General features: G+C 31.1%; 1 long non-coding RNA gene across 1 annotated transcript; it reads right to left on the minus strand.

Annotated features, from left to right (window-relative positions):
* Window positions 1-22,793: 22,793 nt before the first annotated feature.
* Window positions 22,794-23,428, minus strand: LOC139490919 (uncharacterized). Its single transcript, XR_011656438.1, has 2 exons — window positions 23,111-23,428; window positions 22,794-22,875 (listed from the first exon to the last, which is right to left on the minus strand). It is a non-coding gene; the product is annotated as an uncharacterized lncRNA (long non-coding RNA).
* Between the last annotated feature and the right edge of the window lies 1 nt (window position 23,429).

Below are 23,429 nucleotides of genomic sequence, written 5' to 3' on the forward strand. Positions count from 1 at the left end.
TTAAAAAAAAAAAAAGAAGTCTTAAGCGAATAGACAAAAGTAAAAGAAAGAAAAAAGATAATCTCTACAAAATTCAAAACGGTAGTCTCTCTTTAAATGGCAAAATCAAAAATTCAAACACATCAAACGAATGGGTAATAAGTGTCATATTTCTGACTTGTTACCGACATTTTCTTATGTGAAAGGGTTCGGGTCTCACCACATACTGACCCATATAGATCCTATCAGATCACTAACACCCTATGAAACCAATAATTAATATGCATTTTTCTGATTAAAATATCCTATTTCTTTGCAGTAAAAATTCAAAGTTATTAAATGCAAGGTTTTAGTTGTGCCGGCATTAATGTTTATATGACGATATTTGTTGAATCAAAATGGTTACAATCGAAAAAAAAAAAGAATACTCCTGCAATGAAAAAACATCTGACAATTAATTTTGTTTCTTTAGAGTAAGTTTTCTGTATACGTAAGGGGCTAAACATACTTATCTTTAAAATGTTATTTTCCATTACAGACTTGCAAATAGTGAAACATTTTCGGCATGTACAACTGGTTCTACCTCGGCCAATGTACTCATGAAAAATTTGATTTATAAAGGTAGCACAATTTCGAAAGATCATTATTATCTCCATGATCTCACCCTCTGTGTTGCTATGAATGTGAATAGAAATTGGATATACGTATACCATACATAGATTCTTCCGTAATTGAACGAGCCTTTACATTATTTACCTTTTAGGATGTTTTCGGTAGTTTAGTTTAGAATCAAACTTTTGAAGAGGTTTGGATATTTACTGAAGCATATCTCGTAAAAACTTGTGTTATTGGGAGAAAATTGCTATCTGATGTGTCTAGAGTACGTATCTACTTTTCCAAGAAATAAGGATGATAGTCAAAGAATGTTATTGTGAAATTATAACCAAACTAATAAGTTTTTGATGGCAGATAATTCAAATCAATAAACAGAATGATTTATTTGATTTGATTTACTTTGTTTTAACGCTACTTTTAAGCACCGCATTTAGGCTATTTCGTGGCGGCCAGTTTTTATTGGTGGAAGAAGCCAGAGTGCCCGGAGAAAACCACCGACGAATGATTGAGGTAGTGGAAGAATATCAAGAAACAATATACCGTGTGAACATGAGGAAATTAAATTGATTTGGCGTCCTCCCCTATGGATTTTACTAACCCTCTATGGATCCGTATGGGGTCAGTAGCGAACCATATAACTTATAATAGTGCACCGTTGTTGGTCGTTTAACGTCAAGTTTAAAATATGTCATGCATGTTCTGGACAAAAAATCTGAATTGAAGATAAGGAAAAAATGAAACTGAATTAAAGACATGGATATAATGAAATTGAACTAATGATAAGGACATACGTAAATTACACTTAAAAATATGGTGTGCGCCGTATTTTTTTACTGAAAAGTTCACATCGTCACAATTACACATACTGATAGACCATTCTCATTCCATGACTTTGGTGTTAATATGGAAGATATAAATGCTCGAGTTTACTGATATTTATTCTTGTATGGACGCCAGTTGTTAGAATCAACTAGACTACTAACTATAGCAGGTAATTCTGAACCTATTATTTAAGACATATAGTTATTAGTTTAATAATGGTGCTCTTGCTTCGACCATGATACTATACACATTGTTGTGATGGCTATAAACATATTAAAAAATTATTACACCAGGGTTTTCGATATCACAAACTAGTCAAAACATTTACTAAATTTTATCATCGGTATAAAGACATCATTCGTAAATATAGCTCAACATGCAGACTTCTAATACGTTCAGGTATTTCACATCCAATTTTTTTATGGAAATATTCTTTATAAAGCACAAAGATGTCAGTATTCACCTCAGAAACTTACAAAACCTTTGAATAGACTTATTAAGAAGGGATATAATTACGATACTGTTGTCAAGTCATTAAAGATTGCATATTTTGGAGTTAATATTGAGTCACTGATAAGGTCTTTGCATCGGAACTAAACACTCTAACATTCTAAAAACAGTTGTTGGCATGACACGGGTTACGTTCTTCTCATATATGTTATGATAGTATGATACTAAACCCTCTAACGGGAAGGATTGTGCCTGATGTTCATATGATGAAATCATAATCTTTCAGTCAGTTTAATTGAAGTCTGGAGCTGGCATGTCAGTTAACTGCTAGTAGTCTGTTGTTATTTATGTATTATTGTCATTTTGTTTATTTTCTTTGGTTACATCTTCTGACATCAGACTCGGACTTCTCTTGAATTGAATTTTAATGTGCGTATTGTTATGCGTTTACTTTTCTACATTGGTTAGAGGTATAGGGGGAGGGTTGAGATCTCACAAACATGTTTAACCCCGCCGCATTTTTGCGCCTGTCCCAAGTCAGGAGCCTCTGGCCTTTGTTAGTCTTGTATTATTTTAATTTTAGTTTCTTGTGTACAATTTGGAAATTAGTATGGCGTTCATTATCACTGGACTAGTATATATTTGTTTAGGGGCCAGCTGAAGGACGCCTCCGGGTGCGGGAATTTCTCGCTACATTGAAGACCTGTTGGTGACCCTCTGCTGTTGTTTTTTATTTGGTCGGGTTGTTGTCTCCTTGACACATTCCCCATTTCCATTCTCAATTTTAGCTCAACAAGCAGTTAGAACTTGAAGAATTGGCAATATTTTTCAATATTTAAATGTCTTATGGATTATGAATAGTTACGTGGGAATACATTATTTAAATGTTTTCAAATCATTCTTATTAAAAAAAAAAGGGAAAAAGTATGCATTAGAGCAAATAAATGTAGTGACGGACATTTTCCATGTCAGCTACTATCTTTATTCAAAAACCATTTAATTTTTATTTTTTAGCCATGGCGTTGTCAGTTTATTTTCGATCTATAAGTTTGACTCTCCCTCTGGTATCTTTCGTTCACAATGCATATTCATATAATTCATATTTGATCTTCGAGTGACAGATACTTCAAGCACAAATTGATCGGCTGCCTTATGATAACTTACGGTCAAACAATATTGCAAACAAGATACAAACGTTTCTAGCATTTTTTTTTCCAGCACGATTATTAAGAACACGAACAAGAAAAAATAACGAACAGTGCCATACACTACAGAAGTAAAAGTGAGAATGGAAGTTAGGGAAGTATTTCTAGGCACACTTGGTACACGAACATGTTTGGGGTTCATCATATTTTTCTAGTGTCTTTGACTCACTTCACGTTGCATTGATTCATACAGGTTTTAAAGAAAAATGAAACTAATATAAGGATTATATAAAAGCTTTTTGTCGAGCCTGCTACTTTTGTAGCACCCGTCGTGTTGCTCACGTTATAACATGAGTTAATGAGACAAATTTTCCTCATTGCAATGAATTAAATAAAATCAAAAATGGAAATGGGGAATGTGTCAAAGAGACAACAACCCTACCATAGAACAGACAACAACAGAAGGCCACCAATAGGTCTTCAATGCAGCGAGAAACTCCCGTACCCGGAGGCGTCCTTCAACTGGCCCCTAAACAAATATTTATACTAGTTCAGTGGTAATGGACGTCATACTAAACTCCAAATTATACACAAGAAACCTAAATTAAAAATCATACAAGACCAACAAAGACTAGAGGCTTCTGACTTGGGACAGGCGCAACAATGCAGCGGGGTTAAACCTGTTTTTTGAGATCTCAACCCTCCCCCTATACCTCTAGCCGATGTAGAAAAGTAAACGCATAACAGTACGGACAGTAAAATTCAGTTCAAGAGAAGTCCGAGTCCGATGTCAGAAAAGGTAACAAAAGAAAATAAAGAAATGACAATAGTACATAAATAACAACAGACTACTAGCAGTTACTGACATGCCAGCTCAAGACCTCAATTAAACTGATTGAAAGATTATGTCTTCATCATATGAATATCAGGCACAATCCCTCCTGTTAGGGGTTTAGTATAACACCATCATAACATATATGAGAAGAACATAACCCGTGTCATGCCAATAACTTGTTTTTAAATAAATGTGTTTAATTCCGATGCGAAGGCCCTATAAGTGAATCAATATTTAAGCCAAAACATGCAATCTTTAATGACCTGACAACAGTATCGTAACTATATTCCTTCCTGTATAAGTCTGTTTAAAAGTATTGTTACCCTCTGAGGTGAATTCTTGTGCTTTGTAAAGAATATTACCATAACAGATTGGATATGAAATACCTGAACGTATTAGAAATCTGCATGTTATGTTATATTTACGAATGATGTCCTTGTACCGATGAAAAATTTTAGTGAATGTTTTGACTAGTTTGTGATATCGAAAACCCTGCTGTAATAATTTTTCAGTAATACATAAATTTCTCTCGTTAAAATCTAAAACGTTGTTACATACACGAGCGAATCGTACAAGTTGAGATATATAAACACCGTAAGATGGTGACAAGGGAACGTCACTATCTAAAAATGAATAATTAACAATTTGAAAAGAAAAATCATCTCCTTTATCATAAATTTGTGTAATAAGCTTTCCGTTAATGATATTGATATCAAGATGGAGTAAGGGCAGTGGTCATTGTTAGCATTAGCTTTATTTAAAATAAGTTCAACAGGACAAATGTCTTTAGTATACATACTGAAGTCGTCATTATTGAGAGCCAATATATCATCCAAATATCTAAAAGTATTATTAATTTTTTTTATTAGATATTGTTTCGATTGGTCTTTCCTGATTTTAGTCATAAATTGTAACTCATAGCAATACACAATGTATTTTTAAAGTCTCAAATATCTCTAAACAAGCGCAAAAAATCTTTATAAATTAAAAAAAAAATTGACATAATGAGAGCCATTCCGTACCGAATTAAAATATACTACTAGTATGAAAATGCATAGATACACTACATCAATCAATATGAAATTAAAATTGACATACATAATTTCTACGTCTTATTAAAGTTAACAGGTTTTGGCACACGCAATTATCATATTTACAAATGAAAAATAATAAGACTAATTTTTGGTTGTCATCAGTATAAAAAAACAATGTGAACAATGTAAAATCTAAATTTTAAGGTATATCTTAACTTGATACTTAACCTACAGGGTATAATAAAGTGACATTAGACATATAATCTCCTATGCGTTATTTGTCATATCAATGTCAAATGTAAAGGACATATAGATTCTTACTATTTCAAGGTGATAGCAATATTACACATTCTTATCATGGAATGATAAAATGATGCATGCAAACCAAGAAATTTCTATTGCAAAGGTTTACAGTCCCTTTTCAATCGTATACTTTGAAAAAACAAAGACGTATTTTTAATAAAATATTCTCTTCAGAAAATTGGAAAAATAACTGAAATATTTTTTGGGTTATATTTGCACTGGAAAGAGCCGCAGATGCCATAAACTAGATTTTCTAAATTTTCTATAACCCCTCTCATCCCCACAAAATCCTAGAAGATCTATGAGTTGTCTCTTCTAAACCAAGGATATATATTCTTGTTTTCCAAATCATCCTTCATATTCCACATGCTTTTATTCACATATATTTTATTTTATATTAAAAAAAACCCATTGGTTACCATAGCAACACCTTAATACCGTAAACCTGACAAATTGTATTTTTTTTTTTACAGAAATTGACCTTTTTAAAATTGTATTGCAGAAAATATACAACCCGCCCTAAAGAAATGAAAATGTACTAAATATACCTCTAACTATAGGCAATTATGTAATGAATTTAAAACTGGTACTTGTTTACGTTTATTGATAAAAATTACTTAAAAAACTGAAGAAAAAAAATGGAAATTTTGCATACTTTGAGATTTTGTGCATATTTAGTGTTTGTCTCTTTTTCACAGTAAAAGAAATATATCAATAATTGCATTAACTGTAATTGAAACAAATGAAACGATATTGATTATATTCTGCTGCAATTCACATAATTTCTATTATAGTAATTAAGACAATTTATTATAGCCTTCTACTACATTTAGGTAAATTTTGTTAGAATTGAAGCCTTTATAATTGAAAGAGAAAATACGTATTGGACTTGCTTTTCCCAAAATTACATCATTCATTTTTTTTATCTTTTTTTTCTGAATAGTTCCAAAATTACATTCATCAATCCCCTTTCGAAGGGGAGTCACTTTGTAAAGGTTCATCTGTATTCTTCAACTTCAACTTCATTACTCGTCAAAATCAACACTGGATATCTAAAAACGAGGATTTGTGTCCATATGAGTAGAATGATGTTCTTTGTTTCCCCCTGTATTTCAATCGGGAGTGACAGGTTGGTCTTACAATGATTGATATGTCTCCACAGCACACTATGTAGTTTATTATGTGCTACTGATGACAAGATGTTAAAGTTGTTGTTTGCAAATATTCATTTTTTATCCAATTTTATATGTACTAGTGGGTTCACTCATCAGTTGATTTTACAAAGATACATGTATATGTTGTGTACAAGTTGTAATGTTGTACAAATTATAATTTGTACATATATTTTGTACAAGTTATCAGTGTTTTATGAACTGCTTAACACAAATGAATGATTTAAGCACACAGTCTTTTGATTCGCATATTTCTGTCATATTTTCACAACTACATGATACAATCTAATACTGAGCATTGATACAAAAACATTATAAGACCACAAAAAGACTCTTTATGGATAAATATGGTATCAGGAGGAAAATACAATTTGAATTTTAACCATTCAGGTATCCTCATTTCCAGTTGGATGACAAGTAGAATAGCAGTAGATGTTAGGTTGAAGTATATTAATTTGAATTTAAAACATTAAACTAGTACATTTTAGAAGATAAAACTGTATCACCTGGTGCAAGAAGGTATGAGTCAAAGTTATAATTTGTACAAAAACTCTGTACAGATTATAATTTGTACAAACTTACATCTTGTACACAACATATATACAGAATTTAACCGGAATCAAAGAATTTTCTCAAATTCAAAATCAAAAGGACTGGCCTTACAATCCAAAAGAGGTTGTTATGATGTTTATAGAAGCCAATCCTACAATCAACACACTTACACTCATCTATCCCCTTTTTGAGGAGAGTGACAGTTTTAAAAATATTTCAACTATCTTCTTTGTTATCCTCTGTATTTCAATCGAGACTGCCAGGTTGGTCTTGATTTGATTGATATGTCTACACAGCATAGTTTTCACACTGTGTAGCTTATTATTAATGTTATCTATAACAAGATGTTAAAGCTGTCGTAGGTAAAAAAAAATCTAAAATTCATAATCAAAAGGATTGGCCTTACAATCCAAAAGAGGTTGTTATGATGTTTATAGAAGCCAATCTTACAATCAACACACTTACACTCATCTATCCCCTCTTACAGGTAATCACTGTGTAAAGGTTCATCTGTCTTCTTCTATTACCGTTTCGCAATCGGGACGAACAAGTTTGTTTTGATATGAATGATATGTCCCCACAGCACAATTTGTACACTCTGTAGTTTATACATGTTACGAATTTGAATATGTTAAAAAGCTATTCATATAACTAGATTTCAAAGGAAATACAGTATTCCTAAATTCATAATTAAATGGACAAGCTTAAGTTGCCATTTGATTAGGGACTTTCCGTTTTGAATTTTCCTCGTAATTCAGTAATTTTGTGATTTAATTTTTCATAAAGAGGTTGTTATGGTGTTTATAGAAACCAATTTTATAATTAGCATACAAACACCTATCCATTCCCCTCTAGCAGGGAGTCACTGTTTAAATGTTCATCTGTCTTCTTCTATGCTTTTCTGTTACTCAATCGGAACACACAGGTTGGTCTGGATATGATTGATATGTTTCTACACAAAAATTGTACCCATAATGTTCCTTATTTGTAAGAAGATAGCAAAGATGTTGTCGTAAATGTTTATTTTTGTAATTTTTTTTTTCTGCATAACTGGGGTCTACTTAGTTGTTTTATATAAAGATGTTTGTATAAATAGATTTCACTGGAAATATAATTTTCTCATGTTCATTATTAAAATAATAGGCTAAATAATTCAATTAGAGGTTGTTATGATGTTTATAGAAGCCAATCTCACAATCACCATACTTCAACTCATCGATCTCCTTTTTGAGGACAGTCATTGTGTAATGATTCCAATGTCGTCTTCTTTGTTTTTTCTCTCTATGTATCTCAATCGTGACAAAATGTTGGTCTGGGTATGATTAATTTATTTCTACAGAAAAGTTTACCCTCTGTGTACCTAATAAGAAGATGTTAAAGATTTTGTCGGTAAATGTTTATTTTTGTTAATTTACTAGAGTAGAGACTAAATGTGTACAAACCTGACATCTAACTATGTTGTAGAAAATGTGATCATCAATTCATCAAAAATATATACACAGAGAACAATATATTTCACAATACATATATGCATTAATCCAAATTTATATCTCTTCGTACGGTCTCAATCGAAGAATTTCCCGCGGAAATGTCATGTGATATAAACATGGAATTGTCCACACCGATACAGGTGAAATGCGTAGAATAACAATTGTGGACACAGCAATAAAATCAGATATAATGACCTTCATGAGCTCGGTGTAAAGTAAAGAAAAAGTAAAAATCAATTATTAAATAAATTTGCTCGATTAACCTTGAAGTTAAGACTAATAAAAATTTGCATCTATCGAGTGAACCCCCTAAATAAAATAATACTGTGTTTTTGACGACTTCCCAGCGGGATGATCGATAGAAAAGATATTTACTATATAGTATGTTAATAATATCTGCATATATGGGTTTACAAGTGTCCTGTACCAAGTCAGGAAGATGGCCATTGTTATATTATTGTTCGTTTCTGTGTGTGTTGCATTTTAACGTTGAGTCGTTTGTGTTTTCTCTTATTTTTGAGATATTGAGATCAGACGTGCACGGTACTTGTCTATCCCAAATTCATGTATTTGGTTTTCATGTTATATTTGTTATTCTCGTGGTGTTTTGTCTGATGCTTGGTCCGTTTCTGTGTGTGTTACGTTTCAGTGTGATGTCGTTGTTCTCCTCTTATATTTAATGCGTTTCCCTCGGTTTTAGTTTGTTACCCCGATTTTGTTTTTTGTCCCTGGATTTATGAGTTTTGAACAGCGGTATACTACTGTTGCCTTTATTTACTTGTCAAATGGTACTCGTTCTAGAAAGGATGTAATTTTTGTTACGTCAGATAAAAATAACTAGACAACCATTATTTTCTATAGATATATTTGTATGACTTGGTTTCACTGGTAACATAATTATCTCAAATTTACAATCAATAGGAAGCACCTTACAATTTCTAAAGAGGTTGTTATTATGTTTATATCAGCCAATCTCACAATCAATATACTTACACTCATCAATCCCCTCTTGGAGTATAGTCACTGTGTAAATGTTCATCTGTCTTCTTCTATGCTTTTCCCGTTATTCAATCGAGATAAAACATTTTGATCTGCATATGATTGATACGTGTCTACAGAATAGTTTATCCACTGTGTATATACCTAGTTAGTGTTATTTATAACGAGAAATTAAAGACATTGTCAGTAAATGATTATTTTTGTAATTTAATTTTATCTGCGTAAGTTCTACTTAGTTGTTTTATTTATTTAATATAGGATTTCTCTATATTTTTCTATAAATGAACTTTATCTTATGCTAAATAGAAAAATGAAATAAAAAATGGGATCACCGTTCATTAACGCGCACAATCTGCCTTCGAAAGAAGCATACATTTTTGTTAATGTCCTTTTTTTCTATTGAACTAATAGAAGAAATAGCGGTAATATCGAAATAAAAAAAATTACAGAAATCGCTAAAATTTTACAATTATTTAGTTTATGTACAGCTTATTCGAAAACAACAATAAAAAATATAGGTCACCGATGAGTTTAAAAAGATATTTCAATTTAAATGAGAAAAAAATGGCATTTTTGCACCAAAGGGAGATAATTTGGAGCTTTTCAATGATATCTACATTTTAAAAGCCCACTGGGGCCAACACGAATTGTTTTTTTGGAATGATTTTTGTACCATATGATAAAGTAACAACTACTCAAGGTAATAAATAAAATTTGTAATGAAAAATTAATGTTTAATTTTTTTCTGAAAATCTTATACCCGCGAGCCTCCTTAAAATGGGTATACTTAGATAATACATAGTAATATCATTGAAACTATTTTCCATCTCAACTTTGTTATCCTAGTTATCGTTTTTTTTTTATCCAGATCCACAATAATTTCATAAAATTGAGAAAGGAAATGGTGAATATGTCAAAGCGACAACCACCCGACCATAGAGCAAACAACAGCCGAAGGCAACCAATGGGTCTTCAATGTAGCGAGAATTCCCGCACCCGTAGGTGTCCTTCAGCTGGCCCCTAAAATATGCATAATAGTACAGTGATAATGGACGTCATACTAAACTCCGAATTATACACAAGAAACTAAAATTTAAAATCATACAAGACTAACAAAGGCCAGAGGCTCCTGACTTGGGACAGGCGCAAAATTGCGGCGGGGTTAAACATGTTTATGAGATCTCAACCCTCCCCCTATACCTCTAGCCAATGTAGAAAAGTAAAAGAATAACAATACGCACATTAAAATTCAGTTCAAGAGAAGTCCGAGTCTGATGTCAAAAGATGTAACAAAAGAAAATAAATAAAATGACAATAATACATAAATAACAACAGACTACTAGCAGTTAACTGACATGCCAGCTCCAGACCTCAATTAAACTGATTGAAAGATTATGTCTTCATCATATGAATATCACCGATTTTTAATAAACTTTAATTTAGGTTTAAGATGGATAGTCTTGGCATGTAGTCTTAAAGTGAAGAACTTGCTAAATTTTCCTGAGGGTATATTAGATTTCCGGTTTTACTGCTATTTGTATGAACACAGCTGTATAATACTGAAGCTTTTATAGAAACTACTCCCAGAGAATACTCGGAATTTATTGTTTAGCAGTCAATGAGGAAGAGTTTTGTTATTACAATTCCAAGTTAAAAATATTTCCAATTTTGATGAATTTCTTAAAATCTACATTTCTAATTTAGATATCTCTTTTGCATTTCATTGCTATTATGTTCTTTCATATAATATTATTATGTTCTTTGATACAATATTAACTTATAATTGTGAACTTATAACTAGTACCAGTTTAAGAGTGTAAAATGGGTTACACTGTGCTGTGTAAACTTTTTGTCTCTTCGTTATTTCCAGGAAATCCCTGCATTTCTTCAGTTGTAACTTTTGCGAGATCGACCTCACTTTAAACCCAATTTTCTGCCGATTCAAGATAATGATAACCAATTTTCCTGAAATAATTTTTTTCATCAAATGAAATTGAGATCTAGAAGTGAAATTGAGTTTTATTTTGCTCACTGTAACTTATATATTATACTTAAAGTTGTCGATTTTCGCGTCTGTTACAAGTAATATTTCGCGCAACCCTTAAATGCTTCAGATTTACGGCTTACGATTTAACAGGTTGATCAAAAAGATCAAATTGATCACACTTCACAGATTACAGTAAATAAAGGCAACAGTAGTATATTGCGGTTCAAAACTTGTAAATCTATGGACAAAAACAAAATCGGGGAAACAAACTAAAACTGAGGGAAACGCATTAAATATAAGAGGAGAACAACGACACAACATTAAAATGTAACACACACAGCAACGGACTAATCATTAGTCAAAATCCGATGAGAATAACCAATATAACATCAAACCAAATACAAATAAATAGGAGAACGTATTAGGCAAAGAAACACATGAATAATAGATAACAAAAGGCATCAGGTTCAAAATTCAATACGTCAAAAACGCGCTTCGTCCACACAAGACTTACCAGTGACGCCCAGATATAAAAGTTCGAAAGTCAAAAAAAAGGTACAAAGTTGTACAGCTCTGAGGATCAAAAGTTGAAAAAGGTTGTGCCAAATACGGCTAGGGTTTTCTGCTTGTGATAAGAACATCCTCATTATTTAGAACAATTTATGCTGTTGCAAACAATACATTTTATCAAATGAATATGAAAGATTTACATGATAAAACTGACGTCTTAACTAATTACAGAAAACAAAACCCGAATACATAATACATTGAAGACCAACACAGAAAATAGACACACCGACTTAGTCCAGGCCTCAACGCAAAGTTTGATTTTTTGTTACAAAAAATTATATTTAGTTAAATAAGAAAAGTTATCGTTTTAGTTATAGGTATATTTAATTTTTCCATTCTTATATCTTATTTTTCATTTTAGTGTTACAAGATATACTATAGAACACTTGTATTGTTTTGAATAGATGAATAAATAATGAAAATAAGCTACAAGACATCTCTGGAACAATTCTTATTTTGAGTTTTATAAGATAAAGAAAAAAACTGAAAGACATACGCTACTAGTAAAATATGAAGTATATTTGAATAAGTTATACAAATAAAAATCCTAGGAGTTTTATGGTCAAAACTACACTGCTGTAAAAGTCTGTGGTATTCGTCTAGAGTTAACGAAGTATTCTAAATAATTTACGAACATTATTCTAAAAATGAAAATTCATTTGAAAAAAAATATATAATAGCTAACGATGGTAGTGAAGTCTGTAACACAATTGTCATTATATCTTAGCTTATATGAATTGAGATTCACAGGTATTAATAGAATCTTTAAAATTTAGACATTTGCTGTAGCACAGGCCAAGCTTGAACACTTGTCTCTCTAAATTTGTTGGTAATGCAAAGAGTCAGTTAGCAAAGTTCGTATACTAAATAAAGGCAACACTAGTATACCGCTGTTCAAAATTCATAATCGATAGAGAAAAAACTAATCCTGGTAACAAACTAAAACTGAGGGAAACGTATCAAATATAAGAGAACTACGACACAACAGAGACACAACACCGAAACGTAACACACATAGAAACGAACTATAATGTAACAATGGCCATTTTCCTGACTTTGTACAGGGCATTTTATGAAAAAAAATGGTGGGTTGAACCTGGTTTTGTGTCATGCCAAACCTCCCGCTTTAATGGCAGTGTTAATTTTAACATTAAAATGACAACATTACACGACAGGGTTACAATAAATCAACAGATAAATAGGAGAAAATATTGGACTGAGAAACAAACGAATAATAGCCATCAAAAGGCAACAGGTTAAAAATATTTTTATACGCCAGACGCGCGCTATGTCCACATAAAACTATGCTGAGATGTATAAAGTTTGAAAGCCATAACAACTACAAAGTTGAAGATCGCCGAAGACCAAAAGTTTAAAAAAGTTGTGAGGCCAGGGTTATCCGCCTTGAACAAAAACATCATTATTATCAAGAATACTACATAGTTTTGCAAACAGTAAATTTTATAAAATGACTATATAATAGATATACATGATTAAACTAAAGTGGTGACTAGCTATCGAATAAAAACGAATACATTACAAAATCACAGCCCTGTTAGCCATAGTCAATGCAACGTTCAAAGTGACGTCAATTTAAAATTTCTAAAACGTGTTCCGAAAATTAAGAAAGAATTTGGATGAAATTCAAGATAAGATTTGTATGACTTATCTAACTTATATTAATAACAGTGAAAATTATAATACTAATTAATATTTAATTGTAGTAGTAATAAGTTAATTAATTGTATTATCTAGCTTTGTGGGTGTTTATTCTGATCAAACTGCAAACCTATTATATATTGTGTAGAATTTGTTGATCCAAAATTAAATCTAGCAAATGAACTGGATGAGTAGTTATCCCCAAAACAACACAAAAATACAACAGAAAAAATACGATTAACAACTATAAACGTTAAGACATTTGACAAAATCCGATGAGAACAACAAACACAACATCAAAACTCAACAAATTAATTTGGGATGGAAAAGTACCCTGCCACGTCTTAAAGCAATACGAATTTACACTCAGCAAAACAGTCACATTCGGGGAAAAGTCACGTTCTGTAATAAAAAGATCAAACGAAGTAATGACAAACCACAATCTAACACGTGTTAAAAATGTCCATAGTTAGTTTGGACAAAGATACATCGTATGGATCAACCAATTCGTGATGGTGTCCGGAAAACAACTCATATTAAAAGGATACACAACATCATCATCTATAATTTAAAACAAATACTATGTGAAGTTTACACTGAATAATTGTCTATCAGTTCTAAGTAGCGTTCGATGAACTGTTAAAAGAAAAAAAAATGAATCGTGGTTTGAAGCTGCTATCGGAAAATTTATTTTAGATTCAATTTAATATACATATTATTGGTTCAATTAGTAGTTTTTTTATGAAGATAATATATACAAGTAGATTTCACTGAAACTAATTAGTATCAATTCGGATTTATTTGTTGGTGCGATTACTACGACTGGTTAAGAATCGCAATAAAAAGAACTCTCATTCTGGTTTATGTATACAGATTTCCAGAAGTTGCAATAATTAATATCGCAAAAATTTGTTCATTCTTAAAACACCTTAATATTAAATGCATTCTATAATTTCTGAATATGCATTATTTCTTTCTATCAAATACAAAAACGTTACACTTTGGGGAATAAAGAGGAAAGTACCTGTACCATAATTTGTATAAGGAATAAACCTATTATTTGATCGAGCCCAATTACATGTTTGTAAATGTTAATACTATTGTCTTTGTAGTATCCAATCTGAAGCAGCTCAAATGTCAAGTTGTCTTTTATTTGGCATCCAGATTAAAAAAAAAGATGTGATGATATCTTCCGATTTGCCTTTAGCCTTTACATCTATTAAATTCATGTTTCTAATTTTACTTCAAACTGAATTTTCACAAAAATGAAAGAAAACAATAAGTCACCCTTCTTTGTAAAGGGTACATTAAGAGAACACATGTATGGTATTATTATTAAAATAGCCTATATCACCGCTTACGCATTCACATAAATGTCACTGGTTTTATCGGATTCAGGATATGTTTGATAGGAAAATGACAGTTGTTTTCTATTTGTTTGATGTTGTGTTGCGTCTGGCGTAAATATAAAATTTCATTCCTGGTATCTATGATGATTATAAAAAAGAAGATGTGATATGATTGCCAATGAGACAACTGTCCACAAAAGATCAAAATGACATAGACATAAAACAACTATAGGTCACAGTACGATCTTCAACAATGAGCAAAGCCCATACCGTATAGTCAGCTTTAAAAGGCCCAGATATGACAATGTAAAACAATTCAAACTAGAGAACTAACGGCCTTATTTATATAAAATAATGAACGAAAAATAAATATGTAACACATAAACAAACGACAACCATTAAAAAACAGGCTCCTGACTTGGGATTTGAGTTTATTTACAACCACTGGGTCGATGCCACTGCTGGTGGAGATTTATTTTCCCGAGAGTATCACCAGCCCAATAGCCAGCACTTCTGTGTTGACTTGAGTTATCATTGATATGTTTATAATTATAAATTAACTGTTAACAAAACTTTGAATTTTTCATATACTAAGGCTTTTCTACCTCAGGATATAGATCACCTTAGCTGTATTTTGCAAAACTTTAAGGAATTTTTGGTCCTCATTGCTCTTCAATTTCGTACTTTTTTTGGCCCTTTAAACAATATTTGACACGAGTATCACTGATGAGTCGTTTGTTTATTTCCTGGTTTGTTTTGTAACGAGCTGAACCACTGGATAAACAGTATTTCTGTCTTTTCTTTGATTGGTTTGAACATTACTTTTATGTACTTATATCATGAAACAGAAGTTCCATGTTAATAAAAGTTCCAAGTGAAAGATGGAGGTAAAAACTCCGTTATTTCCACTCGAACACAAATTACGGAATTAATAGTATCGAATATGTGTCCAACAGGAACAAATATCATGGCATTGTTTATAACAAAGATTTATAAGTGAGTTTCTGTAAAGGCGAAAAATATATACGTTGACTCTTACCATACCAAATTTTGTGTTTAATGATGTCTGATAAATGCCAGTATGATATTCACACAAATCTATTTTCTTAAGACTGATTTTTTTGGGGATTTTTCAGAATATTTTTAAACTGATCAATAAACGAATAATTACAGGCGAAAACCCAGTTGAAATAGAACAAAAGAATCGAAGCTCTTTGTTAGAGAAGGCTATAAATGCTTACTGTAATGTTTACTATAGTCTTTGTTAGAGAAGGCTATAAATGCATACTGTAATGTTTACTATAGTAACAAAAATTTTAAAAGTTAAAAGAAACAAATGAAATGACAATTTTCTTCCAATTACGAATTATTTTTATTTTATAAACACCATTTGCATAAGTTTTCAATTTATCTATAACATAGTTAAGCAGAAAAATTTGATATCAGGTCGACGACATAGGTACATAGATGACATTTAAGTGCATTAAAAATGATGCCCCATCATATCTTACTAACAAGTTTCATTATGTTTCAGACAGAAATCCATACCCCTTGAGAAATGCTGTTCAAGGAACCCTCATACTCCCTAAACCAAAAACAGAATTGTTCAAAAAATCTTTTATGTATTCTGGACCATTCTTGTGGAATAATTTGCCAATACCGTTAAGAAATATTACAAATGTTAATTCTTTCAAATACAAAATAACAGATCATTTATTGAAATCAACCTAGCTATAACAATAATATTAAAAACTGATCATGTCATCATGTTTATTTTTTTTCATCACATTTTATCAAGTTGAATTAAACATTATTATCATACTTGACTTTTTATACTGATGTATGCAATGTATATGTTTGCATTTTGTTTTGAGTCATGATGAGGGCCTCAGGGAAGATTAGTTATATAGCTAACTGTGTAACCCTCTTAAAATAAAGTATTGTTGTTGTTGTTGTTGTTGTTGTTGTTGTTGTTGTTGTTGTTGTTGTTGTTGTTGTTGTTGTTGTTGTTGTATCTATCAAGTTGGATGTAGAAAATGCATAACCTCCGATTTGTTTGAAAAAATTACCACGGACGGAGAACTTATCAATCTATACACATGGAAAAAAGTATTGCAACACCTTGATTTTTCAAAAATCAGCCTCTTTTTTTGGATGAAATATAATAAAATATTTGTATAATACTATTGAAACATAGTTTATGATAACATTGGCATTGAAACGAACAAAAAATGTTTGAAAAAAAATGATTTATATCACCACAATTTTAATAACAAAATGAAGTGTTTTTTGTACAAAAAAATGTATTTTACAACTTTTACTGTAGTCGAACTTTACAATGTCAGACATTTCAAAATTAATCTTCATATGACTATTCACATCATGGTTGATCGTTATACGCCAAAGAATTAGAATTTTGTGCGCAGCCTCCATTCAAACGGATAACCGCATCTAAACGTCTTCTGATTCCTGTCAAAAATCGACTAATTTGTTGCTAAGGTAGCAGCAACCATTTCTGATGAAGGGCATTGTTTATTTCATGATGTGTTTGAACTGGGGTGTCCGTTTTCGCGCACGTTCCGCCCAATAGTATCCCATATATGCTCGATATGGTTCAAATCCGGGCTACGATCCGTCCAAGGAAGATGAACCGAATTCCATTGGAACAATGGATCTTCCTCCACGATGCTAATTTTCAACTTTAGCGAGCTCTGCACTACATTGGATACGGAAAACTGTGTGTCTGTTCGTAAGCAACGTCTCCGAAATGGTCTTATCGCACAATAACCAGTAGCGATGAGTCGATCTCGAACAGTTCTTGTTAAAAGACTCCTGTATGCCCACCACTCTCTTTTTAGGATTGTATTGTATGCAATGGGTTTCCTTCTGACCAACCTTCATTATGCTTGATTTTCCCTAGCAAATGGTATAGGGGGTCTTCTTTATCTCGGAAGGTCTTTAACATCGTTTAGTGCCTTATTTTTATTCTCAAAACGACTTATAGTGGAATGGAAGAACCGTTACAAGGTGTCAATCACATAACTTTAAAAACTTGGTTATTTAAAGTGTTAAAAACAATGAGGATGAAAACATCTGTTTTGCTGTTTACGGGTATAGTAGCTGCATGTAAAATAATGTAAAAGCAGATAAAAAACTTATCGAGTCGATATTTATTGATTAAACTCAGGTGATACTTAAATAATGTTTAATTAGTTCTATTTTACCAAATTATATCACAAAAAAATTCCAAAAAATGGGTAACAATTGTATCGAAAAGAGAAAATCGAGTGCACCTTTTTATGATAGGGCGTGTTTGAGTTAAATATTTTATCCTGAAATCGTACAAAACAAGACTATTTGATAAGTCATCTCGCTTCAGATTCAATCATTTTTATATATCAAAGCTACAGGTTGACTGTATAACATAAACAAATAACAGTACTAAAAGATGAAATATATTGGTCAAGTGAAATACCTATCTAATGAATCACAAAAACATAGTAGGTGTGTTCGAATAGGATTTTTTTTTACTAAAAGTACTTGACGACAGTCTTTTAAGTTGGATGATGAGAATGCATATCTTCGAAAAAACGATATTTTTGTGTGTGATAACAAGGGTTTATAGCCTTCAACCACTAGTTTGCCCTTCCACGAAATATTTAATTAGAATTTTTTTAAATGTTTAAGAATTTTCGAAAGTTCCACCTGACAACCGATCAGACAATAGTTTTAAGTTGAATCAATGCAGACAAGATCATTAACTGATGCGCATTAGCTGGTTGGTATATTTGTATTTTAAAATACAACTGACATAATTATAAGAATCATAATGGTGCTATGTGGATTAATTTATCGGTTTTCAAGAGCAAAATTGGCAGCGCGTCATCTCTACAATGGCTTCCATTTGTACGATTGTGAAAATGACCTGGCGTAATGGGGAGATAATTTTGAAGATATAGAATCCTGACTGATTATGAACAACATAAGTAACCTTCACCTCTAATATAAAGTTCGTCTGTTATCTTTTTACTAAAGACTTTTTTTGAAAGTCTTAAGTAAAGTTGAAATAAGTACTTACATGCTTCTTAACCGAAACCTTGAGATTTTCACATTTAGAACATCGTCTTGGCACAGAACTCAAGTAAACTTAGAGATACATCATCTATGGTATTATCATTAAAAATCCTTTATTAAGTCTGACACAGTTAGTTTTGCTACCTTTTCTTTACCAAATTTACTATTAAAATGTGTAAATCGTAATGCATGTATGTGGACAGTACTTCCTCAAGTGCATAATATAATTCTGGTTGTGTCACTATTTGTTTGGAATGTAGCTGTTTAATTGCTTTACAGTAATGTAGCAACTTGTTATGAAATTTGTATGAAATTGATGATAATAATTTCAAGCTGGTATCCAGTTTAATATCAGTGAAATATTCATATACATTAATTGTTTATCCTTTATCTGTCAACAAAGTAGAGTTTTAATGAAGTTTTACAAGGAAGAAATATTTCCATATATCCGTAATTTTTTTTAGATGTAGAGAACTCTTGCATTTATATGCTTTACCTTTCTTTTATATAAATCTTGCTTTATCTTATTGTGAATTTATTCTTTCAGTTGTAAATTTTGCGAGATAGACCTCACGTAAGACATCCAAATTTACAAAGAAACCTGGTTTTTCCTGATGTAAAATGGATTTCTAGAATTAACCATACCCCACTTAAGATTATGTTTTGCGCTTGAAATTGTCGATGTTTGCGTCGGTTTCAAGTAATATTTCTCGCAACCCGTTATTACTATAGATTTACAGCTAGCAATTTGATAGATGGTCTGCAGAAATCCAGTTTAGTATAATGACTTCTGCAGAAAAAATCTTCAAAAATGTTTTATTTTACGGAAAACGTAGAATATATAAATGTGGATACTTCTCAAATTCTATATTTTTAACTCTTTGTCGGATGATATTAAGGAAAAATATCCAGCTTGGTATGACAATGGTATTTGATATGCAATTGTTTTAGCATTGGCATAGTCTGAATAAGTATTTTCATGTCCCAAGCCAGGAGCATGTAATTCAGTGGTTGTCGTTTGTTGATGTGTAACATTTTTGTTTTTCTTTCATTTTTTGTACATACATTTTTGGTCTCTTGTGGAGAGTTGTCTCATTGACAATCATACCACATCTTCTTTTTATATGTCTCATTATAGGAGATTATTTGACCGTGTCAAATCAGTCCTGGTACATTGAACATGTTAAAATAATGCCATGGGTTTTCCCTTTTGATTTTTTACATCATTTGTCATGCCTAGGTCTTTTATAGCTTAAAATACGGTATCGGTTTTGCTTATTATTAAAGGTTGTTCAAGATATGTTAACATCCATGTACTGTTTGACTACAATGGATGGCTTTCTAATTGGCAATATCACAACATCTCCTTGTTTTTATATTAAAATTAGGATTTAAAACAAACGCAATGATGTCAGTATGTCCACGTGTATATCTCTTTATATAGATTTCACTATCAGAACATGGGTGTTTTCCTAACTCAAAAACTTTTCTAGTAGAGTTTTTGTCACTTACTAGTATAAAGAATGAAATCGACAATTCATAAGCGTTATGGTCACCATTAATGACTGGTTGACCGATGTCTCAGTACATAAACTCAAGAGACATATCGGTTCGGTTTCCTAGATCTTAATATACAAAACTAGTCGTCCGATCTGTCTTTATGTTTTACCGATTCTGGATTCGCGTGGCAGGTGCTGCATGCGAACTGGATACGCTTGTCATGTAGAAGCACCGGTTTTATCTCCGTTTTGAGGTCATGTGATTTCCTCAGAGTTTCATATCTTGTATTACGCCATTTGAACATTTTTAGATTACTGTCGTCTCTTATTTTGTAATTCAGAAAAACATGGTTTCAAAAAATGAAAATATCTACTATTTTTCTCATGGATTCTAAAAAAACTAATCTGTAAATGATCACCCGTTTCTGCAAAGAAGTTGCACAGTTAGCATAACAATAAGATGATGATAAATATTGAAATGAAAGAGCTATGTATTCCTTTATCTTGAAACTGGCTGTTGACAAGTAAAGGATTATTAAGTCAGATGCTTGGTTAGTTAGATAATAGAATAAGAGATTGCTTAATATATATGTTACAGTGAATTTGTAAAATCATGGTATGGTAAAATCACTGAAATTTTAGGGAATATGTATAATCACTGAATTGTTTAGTGATTTTATAAAATCCCTGATTTTGACTTGGAATTTTACAAAATTACTGAAATAATTATGATATTTTACAGATTCCCTGATTAAATTCAGTGAATTTGTAAAAAAAAATGTAAATTATTTTTTATCTAAAAATTCATATAAAAAATTAACAACAATTTAACTCAACAATTCTGAGGCTAAACAAGCCTTAATAGTAATATTATATAAGCAATTTTCATTAAACAACTGACACACTCTAGAAAAATTGCTCAGGTACACACGTCTTAAAATCAAGAGCAAGTATACACACATAAAATAATTCTACTAATTTAGGGAAATTTAAAATGTAACATATTGAACCAGGAAAAAATAAGAACTTTAAAAACCTTATTATTTTATGCATGTCTTGAAGAAATATACAAGATACAGTTTAAACTTGTAATCAGGGGTTTTGTAAAAAAAATAAAACTGTTAGTGATTTTACAAAAACACTAATTATCCAGGAATTTTACAAAATCCATAATTTCACAAATTCACTGTAATATATGTTTTGTTCCATTCAGTATTATTTAATTCTTATGACTGATACTACCTCTCGAAAGATGATTTTGGTGGTCTTTGCTGTAAACCTCAATGAATATTTTTATAAACAATATTTTATATAAACTATTTACTGTTCAATTGTATGATGAAACACTTGTCAATGACCTAAGAGATGTATTTATAACAATATGTATTATAGCAATATAAATGATATTATAAATTTAATACGCAGTATTACCAAATTATGGTTTTATATTGTCTATTGAATATGTGTGTTTTAATTATCTTTCAAGTGTGACGACACGAACTTACTATTTTACGATGATTAGGAATTTTCCCATAAATGTTTAAATTTCCAATGCTGATATCTTAAGTTTGTAATACAATATGATTACTTGAATAGATTTCGCACTAACAAAAAAGTCAGATTAATTTAATATCATATTTATATTTGATAATTGAATTTTTCAAGTACTAATTAGCCTTGATGAAATAGAAAGTTACTTTAGTTTCCATTTCTAGGACGGGAGACCTTATGTGAAGTTAATTTTGTTTAGTAGTTTTTCTTCCTTCTCTGTCTTTCAAACCACCTTGTCCAAAAGGGTATTGAGTTTAAGATCATGACACAAAATGTACACAAAAAGTAAATTAACAGCGCGTTTAACATTTTAGTGTTTTGGGAGAGGGTTATTCGCCCTTTTACATACATATGTATAACCATAAAATGGTTTCAATATATATATTTATATAATAAATATGCAATTTGGCATTAGTGTCAGCATAATCAATTTTTATTTTATTTTCCAGGAGATGAAATTGATGGCATAGGCTTTAGATATTCGGCACATATTCCGATGTGTTTCGTACTATTGAAAATGACCGCCGACCTTCAATATAAATAACTTAGTTTTTATATATACACCCCAATAACACGTTTATAACCCTGGTACCTTAGATAACTATTTACTGTTTTTATCCCCCTATCCATCTCCTCTCATCATTACAGTTAATGTAGCGGATCACATCATTCAGGCATCAAATTATAAATAAGGCGATAACTCGAGTATGCGGTCTATAAGTATCTTTTATTTCTTCAAAATTACATTTAATTTTGGCTTCTTATACTTTATATCATATCAACCGATTCTCTACAATAGAATACAAATACACATAAACATACATCGTAAGTAAAAATATAACTTAAAACACTAAAATCATAATACTAAACAAACAATAAGAAACACTTTCTTTCACGCTTAATGAATAACTTGTTAAATTAAAAGTTAATTGAATAAATATTACTTTATAAATACTTTTACAATTCTTCATATTTCTTCCTTAACTAAATATTGTTCTTAAAAATGTACATAAATTATCTCTTACCGATTATGATCTCTCTATAAAAATAACGATGTGTCTCCGAATATCAAATAATTTGTAATGAATAAAAACTAGACAACGTAACTAACGTACGTAAAAGGCTAAACGTCATAAAACTTTAAAAACGGGAAATATAACAATTCATAAGAGCGCAACGTTACATGTATGCGCAAATACCCAAAAATCGTATCTACAAGTATTACAAATAAAATAAATAACTTCAGTAATAATAAATGAAGTAACCCAACAATTTGGAATTACATTTCAAATCTAACACTCCCCACCATGACATTTCTTAAAATTGTCATCACACAAAAAACTA

This window comes from Mytilus edulis, chromosome 10 (genome assembly GCF_963676685.1).
Source record: "Mytilus edulis chromosome 10, xbMytEdul2.2, whole genome shotgun sequence".
NCBI lineage: Eukaryota > Metazoa > Mollusca > Bivalvia > Mytilida > Mytilidae > Mytilus > Mytilus edulis.